At 36.2% G+C, this 26023-nt stretch overlaps 1 long non-coding RNA gene across 1 annotated transcript; it reads right to left on the minus strand.

Annotated features, from left to right (window-relative positions):
* Positions 1–355: 355 nt before the first annotated feature.
* Positions 356–24095, minus strand: LOC148223149 (uncharacterized). The gene is made up of 3 exons (XR_015804781.1): positions 23991–24095; positions 7640–7752; positions 356–4523 (listed from the first exon to the last, which is right to left on the minus strand). It is a non-coding gene; the product is annotated as an uncharacterized LOC148223149 (long non-coding RNA).
* Positions 24096–26023: the final 1928 nt, after the last annotated feature.

The following is a 26023-nucleotide window of genomic DNA, read 5'->3' on the forward strand; positions in this document are numbered from 1 at the left end:
TATTTTATAACATTTTCACATCTTTAAGATATTGGCTGCCAGCAAATCTTCCAGTTGGACAGACAGGCAATTCCCAATCCTGCAAGGATGTTCCTAACTACAAACACATTTTGTAAGTGTTCTTACTGAAGGACTTGTTATGCAGGAGGTTGAGCAATAGGCAGCTCTAGAAAGCAATCCAGGGTCTCAGTTCTCCAAGTGTGTATTGGTCTGGTGTGCAAGCCCTGAAGTCAATCAGGAATCAGAGTAATACAGAGAAGAATTTTCTGAGTCTGCAAAATGTTGTCAAGAGGAGTTACACCTTAAAGCAGGAAGACAAAAGATTTTTTTTCTAAATTTACTTTTATTACACACATACACAAACTCGTATTTATTTGATTTAGTAAACCTTATAGTCGGCCTCAGAGGAGGTTTTTGATGTGAACAGCTCCAGTTGCATATTCTTTACATGACAATACCGAGCTAAAAAACTAACATGCTGTAGAAAAATTGTTCTAGTATTCCACAAATGTCATTGCACAACAGTAAGAATGGTATTGTAAGACTCTAAGTGGAGGCATTCAGGTAGTTTACTTAATAGCCCTTATTTAAATCGTTCACAAGTGTGCCAAATTAGTTTAAAGTATTCATACATTGAGATTGTTGAACATCAGCAGTACACAGCTGCTCATGGCTCACAGGCAGCAAAGTTGGTAGGGAGCTATTAATGAAGTGGAGAGATTGCATACAAGAGCCACATTACAGGAACACGACTGTACAGGCAGTCTTGTAACTCAATTTAATGCTTCTCAGAGAAAGTTTAAGCAGAACTGACAAAGCAGTTAAACAGATTTTCAAACTCCTTTTCTATTATATATTTCCCTTCTAATTGGCACAGTACCCCAAGGTACCATACTCCCAGTGGTGCAAAACCTGCCTGTTTTGTTAAAGCCTCCCCAGTTGGGAATTATGCAGTTTTTGCTATATGCACCAAATTTGGTATTTGAATTACACAGAAATAACATTAGCATGGTAGGAATTAGAGTTTGAGAGACAGATTGACAGTGTGTAACCAGCAGTAAGACATTACCAGATGTTGAAATAGTTCATGGAATATTATAAATTATTGGAAGAGTATGTTATGATATACATCAAATAGGAGGTTTAGGCTTAATGCCACAAGTTCTTGAATGCTCAAGTAAACTTTGTTATTTGTGAGGTGCTTAATATCTGTTAGCTGTAGAAGAAGGAATTAGTTTTTTCTTCTCCCTGATCTATAATCCCAGTTTGAACGTTAAGAAGAATCCAAGCATTTTTAAGTTAATTTTCAGAAAAAAAAATCTATTATGGAATTGATAAAATAATAATTTATTGCCAAAGCAATATGCTGTATTTGTGAATAGGTGGTTTTTAAAGTGACTTATGGCCATCAGAAAACCTTCAGTGTCCAATAGAGATACACAGAGTGACATGTTCATTGCTTTATGAGGGCATCATAATACAGAACTCTGTAAAATAATTACCCTGTGGACTTGGAAATAATACTTGAATTTTCTTTAACAGACAATGCTTATATTGCTGCATCACATTGATTCTCATTGAAGCACTATTTTAAAAGCTTTCAGAAAGCATTTATGGCAAATAAATTCTTCAGGTATGCATTCCAGCTCCAGAGTGTATTCAGCACTTTTGTAGAGACACTAAAATGTATTGAACAAAGTGTAGCACAGAGGTCTAACAGGAAACATCACAGGCAGCAGTCTTTGTGAATGTCTTGGAGGCAAGGTTAATAATAAAACAAATATAAAATATAAAATAAATAAAACATAAAAGTCAGGGGAAAAATTAAAAAATAGCATAGTAGAAAGCAGCAAAAAATCTCACAACTTCCAATACTGAACCAAGTGTCACCTTGTTCATTTTTAAGTATCCACTCCTACAAATTTTTTTTTAAGAAATTCAGTTAACTTTTTCCAGGATACCAAGAACCAATTTAAGAACTTTAGAAGTGGGCAATAGAAAGCGTGTTTCAGTTTTGTGTGCATATGTATGTTATGGATCAAAACTATACTTAAGAGAAGAACTAGAATTACTTTTCTGGAAATTTAAGTTTTGCTTCAGATTTTTCATCTCTGCTCAGGAAAAAGTTATTCTTGGTCAGAATCAATAACATATTGAACACGGGAGGGAAAGAAACAGAGTCCCATGTCAGAACAATTCCTATGATTCACATTTTAAAAATATTCACTTTCCAATCCCATATAGTAAATAGCAGCAGGAAATCCAAGAAGAAAAATTTAGTTTGCCTGAAAATGAGGGGCTTTGGCCTCAAAGAAGTCCACTGCTTTTTATTCAAGCTTCAGAAAAATAGTTACTTGGTTTATATTTTACACATATTAGTTACTAGATTAAACTTGTTACTATTTTATGAATTTAGCCACTTTAGAACTGAGGAAAAAGAAAATTGCAGATTTAATCCAAAAGGTATTTTGGCTATTCTTGGCTTGCTGAATTAGAGTGGGCAAGGCTTCTCATACAGCAGGCACCTGTGCTGGCTGTGATGCCTGCACACCAATGGGACATGGATTGTATTGACAAGTTTCTCTTTAGATGTATCAACCTGCAGTAAGGTAAAACATGCTATGGAACAGTAACATAAAATGTGACACTTCAGGAGTGAAAATAATCACTTAGCTCTCTATCGATTTATGCAGTCACTTTCAAGGCAGTGCCAACATTAAGCAGGCATGCAATATTTGAGCCAGGAAGGCTGAATATCACACCAGAATTCTCACAATGAGAGACCTAAGCTTTTCTCTAATGTGCAATAAACTGTAAATATTCCAGAAACTAAAACAAAATCTTCAGTATTTCCTTAGTTTTCTAGACAATCTCAGAGTAAGGTGAAGCTCAGAGGGATGGCTACAGCTATATCTGAGAAGTGGCATTCTTTTAGCCTAAATTATAGACTTGGTTCAAAATTGAGCTCAAACTCAAGTGTCTGTGCACCCACTACTCAGAAGAATTCCTGAAGGCCTCTTACAATTTCAGGAGTTAAATGGTGTCAGTGAAGCAGACTCAATGTCAGTCTAGGACACCTTGGAACACAGAAAAGAAATGTAGCAACAGAAGCTAATGCTGGGAAATGAAGCTTGCAATGGTGTCCATTCATGAAGGTACATCAGAAGTAAGAAATCTAGCTATTTGGTAGCCTCCAGGATGCTAAAAATTTTTTTAAAGAGCATGATGAGAAATTAATTATTAAATCTTCCCAACATTTCTCAATCTTTCAAGCACACAGGCCGTGATTCTGAAATTTATGTGGCATTGTATTCAGATGTAGGGTCTAGAGTACAGAACAATAAACTTAAAAGTATTAGACTCAGAATTTCTCTGTTACCATACTGCAAGTAAAAAAAAAAATCTTAATTCAGACTCCAACAGTGACAGAAAGGAGTAAAACAGCTAGGGATGATATGAAAAAAAAAAAAACCCAAACAAAACAGGCTTTAAAACACCTTCCCCTGTTGAATTAAAGAACATAGAAGTACAGGAATACAGTATAACCAGAACAACATTAAAAAATATTTTTCAGGGTTTTTTTTCTTGTGTACTAATTCATATTACTCTCAACTGTAGAGAACAAAAACATGTTTGTGAGTGGGAGTAGAAATAAACAGAGAAAACTGAGGGTGACAATCTCTATCAAAGGAAATTAGTGGCAATTCTCCAAGAATTCAAGTGCAGAATATTTAGACCCATTCACACTCCACATTTATTAGACTGATTAGCTTATAGGAACACAATACCTATTAACTTTTTGAAGTCACATATTTGATGAGGACATTATACAAAAACATGCAGATGCAAGCATGAAAAGTTTATGGCACAGCATGGATACTTAGAAACTTCCTGCTTGTCCATCACTTGCTACCTTTTGCAAGGTAATTTGAAAATTCAAGTGCATGCAGCAGTAATATTGATAGACTTCAAATTCCTGAGCAATCCAATTGTTTTCTTTCAAACATTCAGAGGAGGTGGCTTGTCTTACTTCCAAGTAAGGCAGGAATTGAGTGCAAAGGTTGCAAGTTAAAATGAGAATATACAGTTGTGAAGTAGCAGGGGTTACTAGAAATATTTTAGAATTAAAATAATTACTTATAGACTGTATAAGATCCAATTTCCCCCTCAATTTATTTTCTTGTTGTATGAAATAGTATTTAAACAAACACAAACTGTGCTACACCAGTTTCACTGTCCTTTGTAGTTTCCCCCACTAGTTTTTACTTGAGGTACTTCAAATCTTAGTGTTTGTTCTTAGCAGATATCTCCAGAAATACTGAAAATTTTGGGACTAAGAGTTGAATTTGCAGTTTCATGGAAGTTAATCTTCAGACTTCTGTGTAGGATTGACAAGAATTTTTGCAGAGAGACTTAGAGCAGTAATCCAAAATCCGAGGTGGAGCCGTTGATCTCTTCCTCTCTGGTCTCTCAAGCAGCATAATTTCAACACAGGGCTGCTGGTGAAGCACAGATTCTGGAAACTTTCAAAAAATAAAACAAGTAAGAAGTAGTCAGACAACAGCTCCTTTCCTCCCCCTTCCTCTCCAAGATCCATAGGGGAGCATGCCCTGGGAATCAGGGATACTGATGTAGAGGTACAGCAAGGGTAATCAGGTCTAGTTGCCTGGCACGCTGCTGTTATTAATTATTGACTATCTCACAGTGACCTTCAAGCAGTACTGCAGGAAGAAGAGACAGTATGGGTCAGACTAAATCTATGTCAACTCCTCCCAGAGAGGGTTTTCTGTTCCTGCACCGATCTCTCTAGTGTATAGCTGCAGTAATGAAATAAAGTTACATGGAGTTTGGAGAGCACACTCGACCTGAAGACACAGCAACTCATCTTTTCTTAACATTATTCGCAAATGAATTAAGAATTTAATTACAAATTTTGAGTAAGTCATTCCATGAGAAGCAATTCAGGAACTCTATCCTCTGAAAATTATGGACACTTAGATAAGCAAAACAGTTACATATAAAAGTGTTTCAAAATAGGAAAGAAACTGATTTTTTGAGTCAATGGGAGAACATTAAAAGCCCAAGAAACAGAAAGCAGGAAAATTGGAAGAGTTTAAAAAGCACTGGAAATTATTCTGTAGATTTGCAGGAAAAAGAATGCTATAGGCTATTCAATAAAAGCACACAGGGAGTGATTCAGCTCAGTTTCTAACTTCTTCATAAATTATCTTAGCAGTCCCTTAGAAATCATAATATAGGGCTACATGGAGCAAGGACAGCATAATTCAGCAGGCCTTCACCTATCCTTAAGCTGGAAATACTGCATGCTTTACAAGAATAAAGTCATTCAAGCAGATTTCTCAAAGAGCTAACTTGGCTTCTCCAGCCAACTTTTTTGAAAAGGTGCAGAAAACCTATGACACCCACCCAACCACTACCACCTATTTTCCAAGGCAGCATAACACAAAACAGAGCTCAAACTTTTCTGTATGCTGAGCTAATGAAAAGAGTAGACTGCATATTAAAAGGTGATTATTAAGCTGATATCAACACCAGTAAAGGTACTAGCCCTGTTCTCATCTGTTAAAGCAGCTCAAACCACAGTGAGGATAAAAATAAAAACCAGGGCTCTTGATACAAAAACATGTATATTTAAACATGACTTACCACGTTGTAGAAAAGCCTCCTACACAACTCAAGTTTTTAACTTCTAAAACTGCTTATAAATATTAATGCAATATCATAATCCATTTAATTCTAGACATCTTTCTAAATTTGTAACAAGGATTTTACAAGTCAACTCTTTCATCTTCAAATACACGTTAAGATGTGAAGACAAGAACTGTCACTTTAAAACTACCTGCATTCTTTAAAAAAGACAGGGTGCAACCTGCTGGTGGAGTTACAGTTAATTCCCTAGCAAGATTCTTGAAAAACTTCTAGAGAATCAAGAATCAGGTTTACTGATACCTAGCCTTGAAAGCTCTGATTGAATAGGGCTAGTCTTGGGTATCTTTCCTTCTATGAATGCAAAAATAATACCTGAACTTGGAGATCTTCAGGTTACACAACTTCATTCCTAACAAAACTAACTTAGGCATTACTTGAATACATGTCCCACTGACAAGGGCTGCCTCCTAATTTACTGCCAGAATCCTTGTGACAGAGCAGAAACCTGCTCAGTTGCTTTGAAAACAATGTTCCCCTATTCAAAAAGGATCAGGAAATGTAGCAAGTGATGAGAAGTTTAGCAAGCAATTGAAAAGTAGGACCAAGGGTTAACAACGTTATTTTCTAGATCTAGGTCTGCTGTGTGATATTATCCTAGTTAAGGCCAACGTTAATTGAGACAATAATGAACTTCCCTATTTTTCAACTGAACAAATCAGCAGATGAACAATTAATTTAATTTATTCTTTTACTTGGCTAAGGAATGCCTCAGCAATTTAGGAGAGACATAACTTCAAGCTCTAGTCAGTAGTGTTTGCATCCTTTAATAATTTAATAGTGAATTATTTGAATTCTATACCTTGCTATATTAAGACCTAAGAGGTCTTAAACTCCCAAATACTTGGTTAATTATCTTTAGAGCTCTGGCACTCCTATTAGAACTTGAAGTACACATTAAAATGCTGTTTTGCATGGGGATTATGGTGCTCTCTTCACACATAGAAGACCCGAGCATATTTAAATACATATCAGTTCATAGGGCGAAGCAAAAGAATTTTTTCTTAAAAAATACACACAACATGATAAATTGCACATTATATATGCAGTCTTAACTTGCATCATGTCTTCCTACTGTTCTATTAGTGTATGGCATGAATAATATGCTCATAAGAACAAAGTTGTTAAAATGTTAGAGAGAAAATATTTACACACAAAGTAATTTCCTGCCATGCTCCCCTAATATTTTAGTTTGTAGGTAATTCATATGAACAGATGCAGATTCGGGCAAACAAAATGGTCCTGAATGTCACTGCAAATTAGCTGTACATCTTCAACCACAATCATTGACTTTAAGTCTCAAATACAGGCTCCTATTAGAGATACTGTCACAGTTCAGAATGTAAAACACCTGTTTAAATTCCAGAGGCCAGGAAGGTTATTTTTCAAAACTGGCAATTCACTGATATCATTATCCTTTAAACAATGAAAAAAGGTTCAGAATTCTTTGTAGAAAAGTTTGTAAATATGACAATGCAATGCAGGTTTAAACCCATTAAACACCATAAAATAGTGATGTAATGGCTTACACAGAAATTAAGCATTCCAGCATCTTGTGTTGGGTCTTGTTTGGGTTTTGATGGATTTTTTTTTTGTTCATTGTCTTTTTAGTTTGGTGCCTTGTGTTTCTTTTTGTTTTTTCTTCCCCTTAAAGCATCACCATAATATTATTGTCTATTCTAAGGTTTCTTGACATGGGTAGGTTGTGAGTGGTTTATTACTTTGATTTCTGGGGCTTTTTACACTGGTATATCAACATTCCTCTCTAGAGAAAACTTGAGAAATTTGCCTTGAACATGAAGAATTCAAATGCAGAATAGTAAAGAGAGACAGACTGTGACCTAAGTGCAGAAAGGAGGAAAGTTATTGAAAAAAGTAGAACTCAGCTTCTTCAATTGCACACATTACTTACACCAGTTTTTCCATATAATGGTTTGATGGCCCCAGAAATTTCAATTAATCACATTGCTTGAAGCAAACTGCACACAGCTTCCAGAAAACCTCCTAACTCTGGAATCTCTATGACTGGAAACAGAAATAAAAGGAGACATACATCAGATAGCTTAAACACAAAGCCAGGTGTTTGATACCTTCCTTTTTGGATAACAGTCATCTATTTTTGTATCACACACACAGCAAAGTAAAAGAAACAAATAAAAGATTAGGAAAAAAGAACAACCCAAACTTACAACTCCCTAATTCTTTCTGGCTGTATTTAGATTATCACAGCGAGTTTTCAGCCATGTAGAGTGAGCAGCTCTGTAGCTATGGCTGGAACATATGAAGCAGAAATAGACACAGCAGATTTCTGTTTCTCATTGAAACAGTTTGTACTACAAACACAGCTGCACCACAGTTACAACTGCGCTCAAATAAGCACAAAGCCACAGTAAATAGAGGTGGTATTTCTAAAATTCTCTTCATTTTCTGAGATGCTGTTTAGTATTAGCCAGTGAGGCTCCAGCACAGAACTACACATAACAGGCACAGACTTCAATACTCATTGTAGCAGATCATCAGTATTGCTTCTGAAGAGACACAAGTACACCCAAAAATCAGAGACCCATTATTATATATGGAACAAATACATCTTGGGTCTGTAAAACTACCAAATATCAAAACTAAAAGGCACTATTACACTAATATATCATTATTTTTGAGCTATTTCTTACTATTTTGTGGTTTAGAGGTTTTGTTTGTTTTGGTTTTTTTAACTCAGATAGCAAGACTGTATTGGTTACATTATTTTATTTTCTGGGAAAAATAGCAGGAAACAGAAATGTAAGAACACTCCCTGGCATTCATCCCTTCCCAAAGCATGACAGAAAATTCTGAACTTTAAGGAAATGTCTTTTGATCCACAGAGAAGCAGTGAAAATCCTTTCTTTATGGGTACATTTATCAGAACAAAGTACTGGTTCCTCACATTCCTTGCTTTGTTCATTTACCAGTAGAAGGAATAAAATCCTTTAGGATGGCTTCAGCCTCCCCGATGCTTTGTTTAGACATCTGCAGTGTCCTGTGAAATCAATCTCACCACAAACACGTCTATATTTAGACCCCTGAACTCCCCAAGTGTTTTACTGCCGAGTAAAACAGTTGCATCGAAATACAGACCAAGGACCACCAGAGCTTTGTCTAGTTCATACTCTGACAACATGGCCTCATTTCTCTTCACCTCTTCTCTCCCTCCACTGCCCACTCGTGCTGTAAACAAGCATATTTTGGCATTCTTGTTGCCTTCTCCCTCCAGCATCTCTAATGGGGTTGCAATTTAGCACACTGCAGCCCATCAGATTGCTGTCATTTCAGTACTGCTTTATGTGCTGCATACGTCAGATTTTTCATTTGCTGGCAGGAAGTCTGAGCAATGTGTCCTCAGCAAGGATTCACTTACTTCCCTCATTGCTTCCTGAAGAAGTTGCAAGACATGTATAATCATTCACAGGATTTCTTGCTGAGTGCTTTGGGCAAATGTGTCACATTGAGTTATTCTGCTCCCTGATAGATATTTGAGCTTTAAAAAAATGTTTAAGCCAAGATAGACAGTTTGAAAGTAATAGATCCTTGGAGGAGAGCAGCCTTGAAAAAGAATTACAGCCTAAGAACACATTAAAAGCCCAGACAAATCTTGTGGCAACACTGTAAACATACCCAGAATAGTCATGAAAAAGATATCAAGCAGTAATTTTGTAGAAAAGGGCAGTGTTGTCCCCCCTCCAAAGTTCTTCTCCAGTACCAACTACCACAGAAGATTCCATTATAATTTTCAGAATTCTCACCACAGGTGCTGTCATGTTCCTACAACCCAGGGGAGATTATGTGTTTATGTGTGCAGCTCTTGCAGGAAAGGGTGTATTGTCTAACATTTTCTGGGGTTGGGACAGCAATAGCCTCTCATAAAAACATCACATATAAAGGTTCTGCTCACTTCCTTTCCATAGGATAGTCATGTTGTTGGTTCTTCTTTTAATCCTTAATAATTAAGGACAAAGGAAATCAGACTCAGATTATGAGTTTAGAGCCAAGATTTAAACTGCAGATAGTACTACAATACTGCATGTTACCATAAGCATAGAAATTCTTGCCATCTATTCCTTCAATTCCCTGTTACTCCCTTTGCAAATAAAAGTTCACAGTTAATTTCTTTCTCTTTAATAAAAGAGCTTGTAAAACATTAGAGCAATGAAAGTTAATCCTTACACAGCTCTCTTAGCATCAGCCTTTTTATCTCCCTCAACCATGTCATTTAAACATTAAGTACAAAAGGTGAAAATATAGATTTTTTTTCAAGATTGCTTTACTAACAAAGACCAGATTCAGTGCTTTTCACTGAGGAAAGTGAGCAGAGACAAAGTGAGCAGGACCTCATTCACCAGCTCAGGAGACTAAACTGTATTCACCCACCATGCCGACATCCTGATTTAACCAGTCTGTTCTAGTCATACCCACTGTATTTTGTTTGCATAACTTTATAAATAATTACTTTGTTACAATTTCTTGCTGCTATGACTTGAATCAATATTGTCTTGTTTATGCTGTTAATTTCAAACTTAAGAGCCATAGTGCCAAAACCAAATAGAAGCTTCAGAAGAGGCTGTTAAACAGATCCCTTAATAGGTCTCCTTATAATTTATCTTTATCATTACCACCTTTATCATTAATGCAAATGCATCAAAAATGGTTTAAGACCAAAATCTTTAAAAGTAGCCAAAAAAAACCCCACCCGGATAGGATATCAGTGAAGAGCCATTTGAATCACAAAACATGATCATAAAGGAACCAGACAGATTCTCCAGTCTCCATTGAGTAACTCCACTATTTCAGAGAGTTGTGTCCTAGTAATCTAAAGTCACCTGCAAGAAATTGTCAAACAGCCTAGAAAATGTGAATTCAGATGTCAAACTGGAACTCAGACTGCTAAAACTGAGTGGAGTTCCAAAGCCTGAAGTAAATGAAGGTTTAGAACACATTATATCAAATAAGCTTTAATTCAGGCCTACATCATCTGCAATTGCAGCTTTATTACTTCTCTTTCCTCTTTTTGAGATTAGCTCACACTCTTTGTCTCACTAAATTTGCTGCTGGCATCTTAGGTGAGGACAGTTGCTTCCTTAAAGGTGTTGCAGCACTTAACACAACGGGTGCTTCTATGCATTTTGGGCTTTTGCCTTTATCACCACACAAACTTTGCAAGTTTATGTAAAGTCAGAGCACGTACTTTCTTTCAAATGCAAGTTTTTGTAAAAAACACCAGTTTTGGGCAACCATCTCCACCCTTAATTTATTCAAGCTGCCATGAAAACCAGCAGGTGTCTCACACCAAGGCTAAAATCATGGCTTCTAGAATTTTATGACCACATAGCTCAATCTAATTCCTGCAGTTTGAAATCGCTTGAATGAACTCTGAAGTTGTGCTAAGTAATAATGTCTTGGGTCATTAGCTTTACACTGCCAGCTTGCCCTCATGATTGCATTTACTTTAATTAATGTAAGTTAGTAATTAATGGCACACTTAACAGAAAGGACTGCTTTAGCACATTGCCAGTTTTTAACAAATAAAGCAATCTCAAAGTGCTACAGGCAAGACTGGAAATAATCTGTCACAGGCGGCAAGTGCAGAGACAAAAAAGTTACCGTGTTTTGTGGGTTTTTCCTAAATTTAGGTGTAACAGGTTTAATTGTCATGATAAATCTTGGCTCACATTGCATCACAGGTTTCTTTTGATTTTTGCAGTACTAAATTTGATTAGTGATAAAAAAAGTTCAGCATGCATCCACCGATTATGTGTAAAATTATGAAACTACTGGAGAGAGAAGTGCTAGTTATTCTACCAAGCAATGAGGACATCAAAACAGATCTCATTAAATAACTGTATACCAACCTCCTACTACCCTGAACAGCTCTTTTACAATAATCCTTGGTATTCAGACCACATTCTCCCCTCATGTATCTTTTGCATGGTTTGAACTTCTGGTAAAACTTTGACCAAGTCAAGCTTTATTCAAGGGATGAATGTCTTCAAAACCACTTTACACAATCTTTCATCAGTTTTTGAGGGGGGGAAATGTAAAAAAAATACTTACACTAGCAAAAAGAAATTTACACATAAGAACAGCATTATGGTATATGGTAGAAAACTCATTTTCTAAATACTTTGCTTCATAAAAATACTAATTCACACAGTGACTTCCAACTTGAAGACTGCTTACCATCTTTGCCAAAGCCAAGAGAAGTTTATTCTGTCAGCGTAGCATTTAAACAACATATTTGAAGAGAATACTCCTTGACAGACCTGGATCAGTTATCTGATCTGGCAGATTGTACACCACCACATTGACATGTGGCACAATATGCTGCTAGAATGAGGTATCAAGTATACCTGATATACAAAACAGCAACACAAAAGGAAACTCACTTCTTGGACTTTTCCCTCTCCATCCTGAAAGACAAAAATGAGAGTATAGACCTACTCAGATCTGTAGGACATTATCACAATAATCATTTTCCCAAATGTTTCCACTGGCAGAAGATGAGAGACTAAAAATCTAGGAGGAAGAAAAAATAATTCCAGATATAAGATTTCTTTTGGATGATTCAGAAAGCCATCTGTCTGCCAGCATTAAGAACAATTTACTTTGAGAGCCGTCTGTGGGAGACGATTGCACCTGAAGTCTGGCAAAAAGCACATTTTTCTTTTAATGACTCATTAGTTCACTTTCTCCTCTGACAATGATAAAACTTCCATTCTTGTTTTCAGAGAAGAGGTTAAAACACTGGGAGAAAGTGAGAGAAAAATAGCAAAAAAATCAAAGGGACAGCAAAGAGCATTAAAAAAAATCTTGGATAGGGAGGTGCACCACATGCCCCCAAACCTTTGATTTGTGTATTTCCTTCCATAAGACTGCTCCCTCTATCATGACAATGAGGAAGGATTAATCTGGAGATGTTAAATGTCACGAACAGGTGTGCAGGAGGCCTTTCAGTCAAGTTAGAGCTGGAAAATTCATTTAAACAGATACTTAAGGACAGGAGAACTCTGATAAAGTTATGAATGAAAGCAGCCACCACAGGACAATCTACAGAAGTGACAAACAGTCACAATATTTTCATCCAGCTATCAGTGCCAAGAGTTATCACCACATGGGGATCCTCTATGCTCACACTACTGTCATCTCATCCTGGCCACTTTACTTGGTTATTTGTTGTATCCTGACTACCCAGAACAGGCCATACTAACCAAGAGACTGCTGATCATAGCATACAAATCGCCTGGCATCAAATTCATTCATCATTCTCACATTTGAATGCAATATTGGGAGATGCATTTCTGAAGGCACAGAGCCAAACAAGTCAGACTAAATTAAAGTAAGGAGAACTGAAAATTACCCTGTTAATATGCAGACAAGATACCATGATAGAAAAACAGAATACAAATTATTATCTGTGTTCATCTATATGTATAGAAATACAAGAACACATTTAAGAGGAAAACTAACAATGTATAATGATTTAGAACACTTTAAACTGGAAAAAAAAAAGCCAAGCCACAAGCTGTAGCTTGCTATCACATAGCAGATAGGAAAAAGTCTGAGCAACTCAATTACTTAAGAGGTTATATCTCTCTTCTAGATATTCTGCCACTATTCCACCTGAGAGATGCACTTTGCAAACTGTTCCTTCAGACATAATAGCAACTGGAGTTATCAGTAAATAATGAACAATATCTAACTGAGGTCACTCAGTCAAGAGGCATGATCTGTTTGCTGCACCATTGGTATTTCTGTGGTGTTATTTTACCTTGGTTTCTCACATACCTTTTACAGCTTTCATATATCAGTATAAACCCAGCACTTGAAAAAGTGGTTTCTTTAAAGCTGCATGTTGGAACAACCCCACCCATCATGTTGGTGCTATTTCAGAGGACACATTTGGGTATAGATATGGATCTATATGGCATCAAGCTCTGAACTTAGGCTTCAGAACAGCTTTGTCAGACCTTATAAAAAAAATGATCATTTTTTTTCTTTCCTTTGCACGCAGACCTCCTACATGGAGCTGAAAATCCCAGAGCTTCTGGCTAAGTCATCTGGAAATCACTTCACAGTTAGAACCACAGTGTAATCCTTCCCCTTAACAAGATGCATTTCGGGCAAAGTCTGACAATACACAAGGGCTTTCAATCCAGCAAGTTCCAGGAAACTGTCCACAATGGAGTTTCTAATTCTCTATGAGCAACATATTTTAAAATTCAGTGTAACATATTTTAAATAGAATTTTTTAATAAACCAAAAAAAAAACCACAACAACAAATTAAGCTAGTTTCGTACTTCTGCTCCACAGACTGAATTTGATTTAAGGAAGTAGTGCAATATGTGATACATGCAGAGTGACAGCAGTCACCCAATTTCAGCATGCCCATAGAGGCTGCTTCCTATGCCCAATCACACTGAACAGCAATGAACAGAATCAGAATCAGCTGTCATTAGTTCTTCACTGGCTTTGCAGCAAGGCTTGCATAGGTTTGTGTTTGGGGCCGTGCATTTGTGGGTTGAAGTTTTTAAGAGCAGGCAGCATTGGAAATTGTTGGCAAGCTTACAAAAATAATACAGATGAAGTCTGACAGGAGTCAGAGTGCTAAGCTAAGACTTTCTGTAATTGAAACATCAGGCAATGGAGAGGCTGATTAAAATCAACATTTTCATCTGACTATTTTGGCCCTCCAGGACATGGTCCAGAGACCAAATTGCTAGAAATTAGTCATGCCTTGCTCATTACCCCAAAGGCACAGAATTGCATACAAGAATTTGAGCACATAACTTGAAAAAAATCACTCTTGTCCAAATGGGTTATTTTTAACTAAAAGGGACATGAAAAACAAACCAACCAAAAAAATACCCCAAACCCATAAAACCTACAAAAAACCTCACCAGATTTAGACAAATCCACGATATTTGCTTGGTTCCTTTAAAAAATGTTTCTACTGAACACCTGTGGATTTAATACATATCCTACCCACATCAGGATAAAAGTGTGAAATTATCAAGTTTTCAGTATAATGACATATATTTCAGTGAAACTATCAAAATATCAGTAACTAAATTTTGGAAAGTCATCAAGAAATTCTAATACAGATTGAAGCACTGGAAACCAGGTACACAGCTTTTATCTTCATTGCCTTATTTGTATAAGTCTTAAAGTAAACTAAGTATATACAACAAACACAAGATGTTACATCATAGACATGGAATATATATGTATCAAAACAGTAGTATAATGAAGAATAGGTCTCTAAAATCTGGCAAAGATACTATTGTTTTATTTGAAAGGAACAGTTTTCTCTCTTAATTTTAAGCTCTGCATACATCAAGTAAAGTCCTAAATTTAGCATAACCAAAGATCCTTTTCTGATGACTAGATTACCATGGGACAAAGTTAGACGTTTTATTAAATCCAAAAGTTTATATTATTAAATAAGAAACTAAAATTCAGGACTTAAATTTTTTTGAAAAAAATTAAGGCAATAATGATTCTTGTAGTTTTTGAAATTGCAAACATCAGGCTATGTTTCAAATGTGACATGAAACCACTGAGTAGCTTTTGAGTTATACACAATGCTAGATGAGTATTTTGCCTCTTTCAATGCCAAGGAAAGGTTATGTTTCCTAGACATTTTTCCCCTTTTTGAGTCAGCTATAATCCAATAAGGCCTCAAGTCTAGAGAGATTTCATTTTTTTCCAGACACATTATTTGTAGAGCCACTAACTTCCTGCAAGAATCTTTCCTTTAAAACAAACATTAATTTGTCAAGGCCAGACTAAAATAAACTTGCTCTGTGATGCACACAATAACAAATTTCCTTTGTGAATACAAACTGGTATCCCCAAAGCACATCTCAACTGAAAACAAACACTGACTGCTTAGATTTCCTATTCTTCCTTATAAATATTGAAAACTATACATCAAAAAATGTTTAATGAGAGTGTTTTTCCTAAGTTTGCCTCTAGTATCCAAGATATACATGCAGCAAGATCAACTGAAATGCAGCAATATTACGTTAACACTAAATAAACAAAGCCAAATAGTCAAAAATTAGTTTTGACACTTTCTCCCCCAGTTTATAATTACTCTAGCAAGTCCTCCAGGAAGATTGGTATTCAGTAGATAAAAGCAGAGCTGTTGCATGACAAACAGTGGATGACTTGTGACAAACAAGGCAGCCTTTACTACTCCTTTCTCATGAATAAATATCATAGCCAACCTGAGAAGTGGACTATCACCAATATAATATGTTTATTATATATAATTCAAATGAGAAAAAGTTATGTTTCAATGATCCATGATATTTAAAATCATGGTGCTTGACTGCAACTATCAACACCACAGCAGTATGCATAGTATGAAGAAAAAGTAATTTCATTTCCAAAGGGCTCTCTTGAAACCAATTTCGAAGTGCCTAAACACAAAAGAAAAAGCCCACTGAAAGACTGGTATAATAGCATTTTGAGCCTATACTACCCATGTGCACGTTATAACTTCAAATCTTCAAATCTCATTAATCTGGAAAAGTGATACAATATAATCCTAATATTTTTTTTTTTTTTTTTTTTTAATATCCTGAGCTGGGATGGTTCCACAAGATTTTTAGAAACCTGCATCTAAACTTAGACATCAGAAATTTCTTCTCTTAGGGTTAGGTTGGACTTGCCAACAAGGAGGGACCTGGAAATAGGCTGTTGGTCAGGACAGAGGGCATTTTGCAATTTTTCATCTAAAACATTAAGAAAGGATGTTTTAGAGTGCTGATCACTCTCATCACTCAGCGGGTCCAACCTGCATCACAAACCTTGTTTCTGAACAAATAGAGTTTGACATGACGTGCACTCCACTAAAAAAAAAAATAAAAATTAACCCCCCAAATAGTGTCTGTTGTAGAAAGAAAACGAGCATCACATCTACACCAAAAGTTTATTGTAAAACATTATTATACTTAACTGCAAAGACGAGTCAAAATTTCAGCTACTGATTTAATATTTCATTAAGCTAGGGGACACCATCCACTCTGGTGACCTGCATAGAGCACAGATTTAGTGTCTGAACTGCATCTTCTGAGAATTCTTGATTACAAGGTTACTTCTGGTCTCCAGACAGATTGAGATGGTCTTTTTGTTAAAGGTGTGATTCCATAACACACAAAAATTGTCATTAGAGAAGGTAGCTGGTTTCTGTTCAATAGAAGTACATCGTTTACAAATCAATTCTTGAATCTGGAAAGAACATGTCTGAAGGGGAATTTACAACACCACTTAAGACAATTTTTGCAATATCACTAAGCTGCTCAGTTTATAAAACCACTCTGATTCAGTGATAAGCATTTTCTTCTTGAACAGCATGATGCCAACTGAACAGGAAATTGGAGGTCAAATTCATTGTCCTTCTCATTCCAGTAAGGAAATCTAAGCCAATCCTGATTGCAAAGAATCTACAGTTAAACAGAAATTACTTCACAGAGAATTCTTTAAAAACATCATGACATATTCAAAGTCAGTTATTGTGATAACTTAGGAAGCAACAAGCTCAAAATGCACTGTGTTTGATAACTTCTAATCAGAACCAATCTAGAAAAAATAAAGGCTTATTTATATATTAATTTTTGAAAGAGATGGAATTTGTAAGGACAGTGCATTTCTTATATAAGACACCAGATTCTGAAGTTTTCAAGTATTCTTGTCTAACAAAAAACTACAAAATCCCCATAAACAAATGAAAAAATACTAAGCTAAAAATTTTATACAATTACGGAAACTGAAGACTGAATAGGTAATGTGACATACTGAATCATGAAGCATCTAAAAGCTTTTTTTCATGGATCAAGCCATTAAATCAGAGGCTAGAACAAAACCAGCCAGGAATGTCCAAGTCTCTCTAGAGCTGGGATAATCCAAGGGACAAGCAAGACTCCCTGCTCTCTCCAGTAGCCAGGGGCAGGTTTAGCAATATGAGACATTGTGGAAATAAAGAAACAAATACTGCACATGTAGCTATAGTTAAGACAGTACAGCTTCTAGGAAATCAAGCACTGTGTTTTACAGGGTGTATTTAAAGACAGGAATAATCACTGATCACAAGGGGTTTATTTCAGGGTTTGGCATTTTACTGTTTGAGTTGAGGCAGTTATTCCATCTGTTAAGAAATGCAAGGGAGGAGAAGAAAGATATGAAAAAAAAAGTAACCTTCCTGCTTCTCTTTTGAAAACTGGTCACTTTTTTAACCTCACCTGTGCTTTGTGCCTGACTCAAGCCACTCCTCCATCCTCAACAGCCAACAGACCATGACTACAGCAAACCTGCCATAAATGTGAGCCAGCATCTGATGCCCAAAGACAGCTTGTCAAAATTAAAACTTTTCCTCCATATACACTGTAAAGTGGTTTTTTTTTTTTTTTTTAACGAGTATACCATAAATGTAATCATGTTTTCAGCAGGATGAGCATTGCATCAATCCTAATAAAAATTTTAGTTTCATTTACAAGAGCTATTTACACTGAAAAGCAATTTCAGACTCTCTAGCCTCTAGGCTTAAAGCTAGAAGGCAATTTTCACTCAATATATTCCCTTAAAATCACGACTATTTTTTTCCAAGAGTGCTTTTGTACTTCTTGTTCATCTTAATGAGATTTAAACAAGTTATTTAGGAAGCTATACATCACAGTTGAAGATTTGACCGATTTTTAAGCAATCTAAAATACTTGATTGTAGAGCCTCAAGTCTTAAATAATCATTTTCTCCATAGTATTTAAATAATTAACCTGTCGCAAAAAGTGATCTTTATAAGGTAAGCCTCCAGAACACAGCTGTAAAGTGAGTTTGGGACTAAGAGAATGAATAATATTGCATTTCTTTCATGTTGCAAGGCTTCCTCTTTTGCACATCAAGCGATTACAACTTATTACTATGTACAAGTACACCACAAGCTAAATTTGTGTAGCATCTGTATTACAAACACGCTTATCTTCCACACTATGCCCTTCACATAATGCTCTCCTGTTCTTCTCTTCAAAGAGCTGACTGTAGACAGGGAGAAAAGGAAGAATTATCATCTCTGTGCAGGCAGCAAACAGGATCAGAGAAGCTTAGCTACCTGTTGGAATTGATGCAAGAGCCAAGCTTTTCTCCAAAGCAACCTCTGCCACAAGACTGGCATTCCTCTTAAAGCAGTCTAGGAGATTCCTAAAACATGCCTTGAAAAAACAAGGCAATCCACACATCCATTCAGACTGTAATGGGTCTTTCTGCAGAAGCTAAATTGTTTACTAAATCTAAACCCAACCCAAATTCATTCACTCTGGAAGGCACCCAATAGTCAGACCTGGTTATGAACATTGAGGAAGAGTAAAGATTAAAAAGCTACTGCTGAAAAGGTTCGAGTTTTGGGTTTAAAAACTTGATTTTGGTAAAAGAAAATTAATTGTAAGTCTTCTAAAACAAGTACCTCTGCGAAGTTCTGGATATCACAATATAGAAAAACTCATATTTTCACTGATAAGAATGTTCCATCACCTTCTGAATTACAAAATAAAGAAATAAATCACACATTATGCAATCAAAAGCTAATATCAATCAATAATTAGACTATTTTTGCTGTCATGCTGCATTCCCTGTTCCACAGATTAAAACTATGGTTTTCCTGCTTTTATGAGGATCATAATCTGGAAAGATGGCATGAGATCAAAGTAGGAGATTGAGCAAATGATATGAAGTGTTTAGACAGATTATTTTCTAGACTAGATTATCTACCAAAAAAAACAACAAAGGGGGGGAAACAAAAAAAGGCAGAAAACTGTACATCCTTGTTCTTCCATTTACCACAATGGAGTTAAAAAAACCCAAAAACACCCCAATCCACTCCCCCTACACAAATAAGATTTTTTAATGTATACCTATTCTTTATATATGCATGCAGATAAAAAAAATTAAGAATGGAATAAACCACTCAAGACCTAGAATCAACAGCCCTACATTCTAGGTCTAACACTTATACTTGCTTTGAGTGCTCACACATAGCTGCTTCTACTTTTACAAAACTTAGTTCCAGAGATTCTATAACACTTCAGTATAAAAAAAAAATTGCTCCCTATTGTGTGAGATGTTTGCTTTCCAATTTCCAAGCAGGAAGGAACTGGCAAGTGTTCACTGATTTTCTGCACCATTACAGAAAGTATATGTTGAATATATATAATAATAAACTTCACAAAAAATTGGTGCTTGGTCTCTTTTGAATTTATGTCATCTACTTCTGGTAAGGCTTAATTGACTTAACATTCCACTTCTCTGAAGAGTAAATAGTGTGAAACAACTTTACAAACACACTGTAAATAACTGAGTTTATTCAAGCCATTTATTACTAGCAAATGCTACATCATTTATGCTAACACATCTTGTTTAAGTGTGGCATGAATTTCTCACAGCTCTTGACATAATTTTCTTAAATATGTCAGCAAACAATTCTGCTGGCAGGACTGGTTGTCCAAAACATCAGTCAAAGCTTTCTTTAAAGAAGCAAATGAATATAAAGGTGAAATTGAAACTATTATCCTAGATGTTAGCACTGGATCATAAAAACACCCTCTTATTTTACAGTGAAAAAATTACTACATTTTGAGTGTTGGCTCTAAGTATGGAATTGAAAATAGAGAGCTCTGCATAATCATTTTGCATTTTACCAACTGTGCAATAGAGATAGCAATTCAGTAAAAAAATTCCTAATACACCCCATGCCATTAGCTCATAAATCAGTTTGAGGAAAAATGAAATTAAACAAACAGAGCCAAGCTCAGATGCCATTAAGTTTTACTAAATCCCTACCTCTGTGTTTACTACAGATTCTTTATCTCTATGGCAGACAAACTACTGGGAAACCTTATTTTATGCTCTCAACCCCTTTTAGGAGGGAGGAAAAATCCATGGCTTAAAGTGTTGTCTCACTTTCCAAGATGTTAAATGTTGGCACCCATTGCACACTTCTAACCTGAACAACTAAAATACCGATTCCAGAGGGCTGCCCTGGAATTAATCCTGACCTACATACTGCTCTTCACCATCAATTTGGCTTATGTTAAAAACTACGAGATTAAACACACTCAGAGGATTTGAAATCATCTTCTCCAAACTCCCCAACAGAGCCTCCTCATGCCCAGCCCTCAGCCAGAGCATTTTTTTGGATGTGCTTCAAGGTTCTCACAGTGTCAGATGCTCACCTGGCACCCAGGCCATGTGGGACTGATCAAAGGCCCCTTACAAACACATATTTGTTGAACCAAATTCATTCCTTGGACATGTTTTATTACTTTTCACACATTACTTTTAATACTCATCCATACCTTGCATGGTATTGTTTCTTACATCATTAAGATCAAAGCACTAAGCATCAGATTCAAAGCATTTGTAATAATTTCTAGTTTCAGCTTGTGGGGCTTTTTTGACAAAGTAAGGTTTTTGGATCTATTTTATCATACCCTATGCAATAGTCTGAAAGTCTCTAACTTTGTAAATTGGATGCAAAATAAAAATGAAATTTTTCATTTAGCAAAATTACAGTATGAACTCTAAAAATGTGAGCTATCAACTACAGCTATATAAACCATCCCAAAGTATATTTCCAATAGAATATTATTCAGATGCATTTCATTCCAAAAGCTATTTTTTCCTGAATTTTCAGGATCTCTGCAGACCTTAGGTTTTTTTGCACATTTTTGAGCACTAAATTCATAATATTCATCTTGACCATGCACAAATCTTTTGTGAAGCAATAAATGAACTAAGAATGAGTTTCTCTAATCACATTACAAGGTAGCTTTGTTGTGTAAGGCTTTTTTTAAAGAAAAAGTGTACTTTTCCCACAACACACAGCTTGTACTCCTTTGTGACTGCTCCAGGAAAGGAAAAGAATGAGGAGCTGAACTTATTGCAGTTAATCAAACGAGTTAAATTGGAAAATCCTTATCAAGCAAATCTTCAGGAAGCAAACTCAAAGAACACTAAGTGGCTTACTTTCTCACTGGCACACTGGGAAGGAGAAGGAGCAGGACACAGCAACCCCTTCTCTCACATAAGAATCATTAGCATTTACAAAGTCTAAGCTTTGAAGGGAAGAAAAGCTTCCAGACCCATTCTGCAAAGGAAACCTTTCAAACACCAACTGAGGGCAAATAAACCATGTGCCAAGTCTGCTGCAGAGAGAAAACCTGGATGCCAGAAAGTTTCCCTCCCCCGTCCTTGGAGGGCAGAAAGAGACAGATTGTTTATGCCTAGTCCTACCCTCAAGTTCCCAGAGAACTCTTAACTCTTGATGGACAAACTCCAGGGTACAATGCACCCCGATCTGGACTGTTCTATCCAGCAAGAGGCGAGGAACAGGCAAAATCACATTACTCTGATTCCCAATCCAAGTGTAATGTGCAAGAAGGGTTAAATTCCTTTTCCAAAGCCTTGTTTCTTCGTTTTCCACATCGAAACCTAATACTAACCTTAAGACAATCAAGCAGGTAAACTTAGGGCTCACTGAAATCTTGTAGATATATCTGAACTTATAAACACTGTAGCAGTCCATATCAAATTAGATATTATTTTACTCTGCTATGAAGATCCAATTTGAAGGACAAAGCAGTGTGTATGAAAAGAAAAGTCTATTGAAATAACAAGAACACATATCTAGTTTATATTCCACTCTTCTGTTGGAAAAAATCCATGGAAATCAGGCAGAGTTACTTTGGAAGAGGTGGAATCAGTTTCAGACTAAACTGATTTCTGAGGTTTCCTGAAGCTCAACATCTACATATACAACATAATCATGTCTGATGTTAGTTCCTACATTATTTGGTTAGTCTCTCATAATAACAGAACCTGGTAGCAGACATCACTTGGGAGCTTATTTAATAGCTCCCAGCACCACATTTCATTTTTTCCCTATTCTTACTTCTGTCTTCTATGCCTCTCTCTGCAAAGCCCAGTACATAAAAACTTACTTTTAAAAGCCAGATTAGAAGTAATTGTTATCTGAACCCTTTTAAGTAGAATTATGTCATTTATGAAGCACTTGGAGTCATCTCAAGGTCACATGTCATTCAGATCCTTTACGTAGTTAACCAAGCCTGTAGGAATAAATGCTGGATCTAAATATCTGTATACCACAGTCCCACATATTCAGCATTTCAGTGACACTATTCCTATTAGTCTTAGAAATGTATCATCTAACTGGACAAAGAGCTCCATTTAATTTAATTGCCCACAAACTTTAAACTTGTTGCTATATTTGGGGCAGAATAGAGGGATAAATAGTTTCTAGGCTTGCAGCCTTGAATTTGGAGGCAAGGCTATGTCTGATTACATTTTCGTGTGTGCCCAGAGAAGTTAATGAGCTTAATGCATATTACTTAAAACCCAATTCTCTATCATTAAGTTTCCATTTACACAAACCTGGAACTGGCAGGAGTCTACATCCTCTAGTGAATATCTTATCTATCATTCAGCATAATAATTAATGCAAAAGTTCAAAAGAACACTTTTGCTCATCTGGTCTACTCATAATGTGAGTAAAAGATTAAGACATCCCCTAATTTGCAGTTCTACGAGGAGATATTTCTTCAAAACTGACCAGGCAGCTCACTGAAATAGTTTTGAAGCATGTGGCTATAGATTAAATCCGGTGATTAAGCTTTCAGACAGACCTTACTAGAAGCTTTCTTCCAGACTCAGAGCTTTCACCTTGCATAATAATCCTTGGCTATCTTGAAAGCACTGAACCTTTGTTGCCAGCTAGCACGAGTTACAGTAGTTAGCACCCCACTTAATTGTGTAATTAATGTATTGTGACTAAATTTCCAGCTGAAAGCCCCATGAGTCACGCAGGCCCTGCTCCACAGGTCTTTCCTCCAATTTCACTTGAAGCAAAACAAGCATTAAGCAGATTTGTTTTTAAAGCTCAGCATAACACCAACATAGAGCTACTCTAACAGCTTCTCTAACAGCTTGTAAGCCCTTCTGTGCTATTTCTGTAGCTCCATGTGCAGGGACTGTTCTGTCACCAGCTTCCAAGCTGAAGTGTTTTCATGGCTTAATTTTTCAGCCCCATGTCCACAAAACAAGGATCTTTTGTTCAAGACTATTCAAGAGTGCAAGTTTTCACCCAACAGCCTTCATCCTCATAGTATTTTACCTTCCATTGTCAGCAGTTCCCTCTTGCTCTGTAAGAGAAGACACCCACCTGTCTGTCCTGGGGCTCTAATGAACCAACTTGATTCACTTTCAGTGTGCTCAGCTCCGGAGTTTTAGAGGCTTCACTCTGGCCATTACAGACCCTGCTGCACATGCCAACTAAGACTGACTATTTGTCCCTGCCGTGTGTCACTCAGCCTTCACATGATAATGAACTGAGCTGTCTCCAGTGAGCACGACTAAAAAGGTACATCTTGCTTCTGCCACACAGAAATAAGTGTCAACAAGCACACAATCTGAGGCCATTTAAGCAAAAATCTAGCTGTAAATTCTGTTTCCCTTCTGGACAAATTACTAGCAAAACAGTACTTATTCTTCCAGGATATAAACTGTTTAATTAATTCAGTAATTCTGCTGAAGCAAGGACCAAACTCTTCTACTTGCATCTACTTCCCCACCTGTGCCCCCTCTCTGAATCAGAATATGACAACACTGAGTATTGGCAGCTGTATACACACCCCCTTCATAGGGTTTATGCTCCTAAACCTTCATCCTCCAGTAATTATTCAGTATTCAGTACAAAAGAAACTGCACCTGCTTTAATTAGAACACCTTCTAGCAAAGCAATTTCAGGGAAATAAGTAAAAACACAAGAAGCAAAGACAGCAACGTTGGAGTTGCTGTATAACAACAGCAATCATTATTGATGAACTATTTTTTTCACATAAGCCATATACATAATAGTACATGGCTCTAATTTTATCATCCAACCACCACCATTCCCTTACCTGTCCTCCACGAATATATCAGGAATTCTGTCTCTGCTGCCGATCACACATTATTTTGAACCAGCTCAGATTATTCAACGAAATACAGAGCTAATCAATCCTTTGGTGTACTCTCACTTGCTGTCCATACCACTCTAGAGAGAGCCTTAGCAGATTTCTTTCTAGTCATAACAAAGCAGACTTTGTCTAAGACAAACCTTATACACATGCAAATTTAATTTGAACAAAATTTTGCTTCCAGACATTATTAAATGTTTCATAACAGCTGCAGCATCTACTCCTCCCACTATTATAGGCTCTTCATTGCTAAAGCCTTTTTAAATTTTTTTTTTTTAGAGCTATAGATGCAGCTTTGAATCTTTCAAAATTTACCAAGTACTCAGCCATGATTTTCATTGTGTTCCCTCAGAGGAAAACATGATCAACATTCACTGAACCCATGAAAAGTGGGCATTATACCAGAGGCTCATCATAATTCATTTTGACTACTATTTGGAAAAATAAAGCATTAAACAATCTTCTAACCCTTAATGTTGGTGATGCTGCCTGTGGACTAGCAGCACACATGGACTGTTTACCAAAATGGACACGTTTCTAACTTGTATTTTAATTTAGATTTCCCTGCAAAACATGCAGCACCCAATAAAACCCAAATACAGTCTGAGAGTTTCCCCTCAAAAGGGGGCTGAATTTCTACCTGAAAATACCTCATTCTCCTTTTTGGTTCTGGGTTGGAAAATATTGTAAGAAAGCACACTTCCATGAATATCTGAAAACAGGTATTTCCTGTGACTCAACTGATTATTCTTCCTTTAATTTTAACATCATCAATAAGCAAGTGACTACTTTTGACACTCCAGTAAGTTGCATTTCTGACCATCTTTCTCCCCAGTTTATCCTTCATTTAAGGAATTTTCATGTTATATATAGATTATCACATTAAAATAGTACCAAAAAGGTCTAAAAAACAATTTACGCAATTGAGAAGATATTTTCCTACATAAGTATTTACAGATTTATTCTACAGCAGTAAAAAACATGTTCACCATGAACAGAAATAAGATACAGCTGTACTCTTCTGTCCTGAACCAAAATTAAACAAGAATGATAAGGGGGAAGGGATTGTCAAACATATATTCATGTACAAGACTATTAATTAAAAAAAATAATTACTCCACAGATAAGAATTTTTGATAGTTTAATTCCAATGACAAACCCCTAAGCAATCAGTGTGTTAAGATGTTGTTATAGATGTTTTCATCTGCAATACCAATGATTAAAAGTATTACAAGTT

Source organism: Sturnus vulgaris, chromosome 7 (genome assembly GCF_052056855.1).
Source record: "Sturnus vulgaris isolate bStuVul1 chromosome 7, bStuVul1.hap1, whole genome shotgun sequence".
Classification (NCBI taxonomy): Eukaryota; Metazoa; Chordata; class Aves; order Passeriformes; family Sturnidae; genus Sturnus; species Sturnus vulgaris.